A 3,563-nucleotide genomic window follows, 5' to 3' on the forward strand; every position below is an offset into this window, starting at 1 on the left:
CATTTTCGGTCCATGGAGTAGAGGGACTATATATAAAACGTGTGCATTAAACGTGAGAATTGAAGCTCGACTGTGATAAAATTAGCTTTTTATATTAATAAATAATAGTTTGAATTTGTTTATAGACATGCTAGGAAACGTGTGAATAAATATTTTTCTTTCGGAGTGTTCTGAAATGGGGTGTGGAAGCTGCAATTGTGAAGAATACATACAGCCTACACAGGTGCTTATTACACGTTAGTAAATAACTTATTCAAGTTAGTATGGAAAAAGTGTATTAGACCAAGTAAAACTAATGCATTATAATGTATTGACAAAGTGGTACACTCATTTACACACACTCGTTTACGCACACTCATTTTAGTGGTACATCCCTACCGAAAAGAATCTTTGAGTATATACTAAAAATTCTTTAGGTCAAAGAATCTCAGAGAAATTCTTCGCAGGCACTCAGGTGGATATTTTTAAAAGTCCAGGAAGCTCGTTTAAATGGTCTGAAGGCTTTAAAATATCCTTTCCGAAATTGAAATAAGAATACAATCATAAATAACAAGCAGAGAGGCTATCTCAATAGAGTAGCCGACACTCAAGGGTCCTTTGATAAGCTTTAGGATTAAAATTTAGAAGTAGATTTTTTTTAAATTTCATAGTTAACAGCCTAAAACATAATAATTCGGAATCTACGGGTTTCGATGACTTCAGATATCTAACTTTTTTTTTAATGCTTAAAATTGGAATTAATAGAACGTTTCTCGTAAATGGAATGAGATACGCCAAAAAAGACAACATTTTTGAATTCAATTAGAAAATTGTATATCAGTATATAAGTTATAATTATAAATAAGTATAATGAGAATATTCATAAATTAAAAAAAAAGTGTTAATAATTTGAAGAGAAATTTAAAAAGGGAAAGCGGATTAATCACGACCAACTACTGTAAATAACTCTGCCCGCCCGGTACGTGACGAATACAAAAGGAACATTTTATTACCGTCGCACCACTCTTAAAAGGACCACTAAAAGGATCTTGAAAAGGACCCAAATCTCTCAAACTATCTCCGAGACAATTTTGTTTCAAATCGACTTTGTTTATAGACTCAAATGGGCCAGGCTATTTCACTAAAGAAAACTCAGAGATTTCTTTCGGTAGGGATCATACAAGGTACATATTATACAGTCTACAGTGAGGTTATGTTTACCTCCATATACGTTTACAATTGGAACGTAAATACGTCAAACAACTTCTCTACATTAGTTTGACTAAGTCTAATAATATACTTTGTATATTTTAATTTAAATAAATAAGTTATTTACTTACGTTTAATAAGCACCTGTGTAGGCTGTATGTGGTCTTCACAATTACAGCTTCCAAACCCCATTTCAGAACACTCCGAAAAAAAAATATTTATCCACACGTTTCCTAGCACGTCTATAAACAAATTCAAACTATTATTTATTAATATAAAAAGCTAATTTGATCACAGTCGAGCTTCAATTCTAGCGTTTGATGTACACGTTTTATACATACTCGCTATACTCCATGGACCGAAAATGGGGGATACACATACTCATCTTTATAGTGCCCTAGTAGTAGTTTTCTTACGATTCGGAGGGAAAATGTCAGTCAAACTAAACCAACAGATGGCACCGCAAAAAGTAGGTCTGTTTTTTTCATTGAATTGCATTAAGAAAAAGCAAAAATAATTAAAAACTTGATGCTGTTTGCAAATAAACAAAAAAGAATATATAAAAAAATACGAGTAACTATTACTCATTATTTCAAAAAAAGAAAACGTCATGAAAATATGTAGTTTAATATGAATAAAATTTAATTTTGAGATTAATTTTGAAGGCAGTTCGAATTTTATATTTTTGAGATTTATTTTGCTCATATTATTGATTTTCTTATTTGTTAAAGTTAAACCAAATTATTTATTGTTGAAATTATTAATGTAGCTAATGAAAAAATTAATAATATTTAAGATCTCAATGACAAAAATATTTAAAATATATACATGATCAGAAGAATTAATGAAAAATATTTTACTTATATCCAATATAAATATAATAATAATTAGAATATATAAGACTATAACTTAATTTGCAAAGTAAAGAATCTTTGTTCCTTTAAAATCTTTAAAATTTCAAGTTTTGAAGGAAATAATTTTAAAAAGTAGTGGTATTTTTAATTAAAATGTTTTGAGGGAATCATTTGGAAAAAAGTCAATGACACGAATGATAAATGAGAAAATAGATTTGATATAATGTATATATTTATTTGAATTGAACCCAACATCATACATACATTTATACAATCCAATAATTTATTTGTTTCTTAATCTTGAAATCGTTTTTCTCGCTGCATTCAGCCCCTAATAATTTTATTTAAAAATTTAAATTTAAAGGAGATTTTGCATTAAATAGTTAATTATATCATTGCGAACCTCATTTCTAAAATAAACAGACTATAAGCTATTAAAATCTATAAACATACGTACTGTACTCATGACGCACAATTGGAAGAAATGCACTTTTTCCATTCAAAAATGTCCAGTGCCTTCTTGTCTTATTATTGGAGAAAAATTTTTTTTTTTGCTAAAAGTGCTTTCCATTAATATAGGAATGACATTTAGTAACAAAAATAATCTAAAAGTTTATAATAAGCACTGTGTAAACAATTTTTGCGTCAAAATATCAGAATTTGAGATTTTTCAAATTATAATTTCCTTCAATGGCCAGAACAACTTCAGGTATTCCTTAAAATAATAAATATTTAATAATATTTTATAAAATATAACAATTTAAAATTTTGCAAACAAATTAGATAAACAAATTTAAAATGTTTGCCCATTCACATAGAAAATTTTTGTTGCACTGGAAATGTTTTAAGGGGGCGATACCTTTACAAATGGGTAAAATCAATGAATTTTAATGAATTTTTTTTAAGTTGATAAAATAACTAGATAATCTATTAATGTTAACATCTTTTTCTTACATTGTTAAAGTGTAAAAAAACATGTGATTCTTTTTACAAAATGGCGACCCTGCATAATATTTCTTCAAGCGTCTGCTCTGAGGCATCGGAAACTGCTGCAGCTGTCAAAATTTTTCCATGTATCTTATATAAAAAAGGTTTTTTTGTTCGATTACTTATGTGTTAAAGGGAAGGATAAACCTATAAAATAATTTAAAAAGTTAAAAATTAAATTTTATATCGGCTGTTAAATCGAAGGTCCAAATTTTCGACCATTTTTTCAACAGTTTTGACACCAAGAAAATTATTTAATAACCAGATATCTTTAAACTTTTAGGTATATCCTTCCGATAGTACCATAGAGAGAAACCCCTTCAAATTTCAGCCTAATCAGCTAATAACTTTTTAAGTTGCAGCACGAGCAGTTTTTGAAAAGACAATTTCTAGATAATCACGTTTAAAGATTTGTTACGGTATGACTATTAGTTTCAGGGACTTGCCGATCAATCGGCGATTCCGGGTCTACGTACTAAACGTAGTAACGTGGTAACGTAGTAATTAGCCTTCCCAGAATTTTTGGGACGAAAA

The sequence above is a fragment of the Belonocnema kinseyi genome, chromosome 1 (assembly GCF_010883055.1).
Source record: "Belonocnema kinseyi isolate 2016_QV_RU_SX_M_011 chromosome 1, B_treatae_v1, whole genome shotgun sequence".
Classification (NCBI taxonomy): domain Eukaryota; kingdom Metazoa; phylum Arthropoda; class Insecta; order Hymenoptera; family Cynipidae; genus Belonocnema; species Belonocnema kinseyi.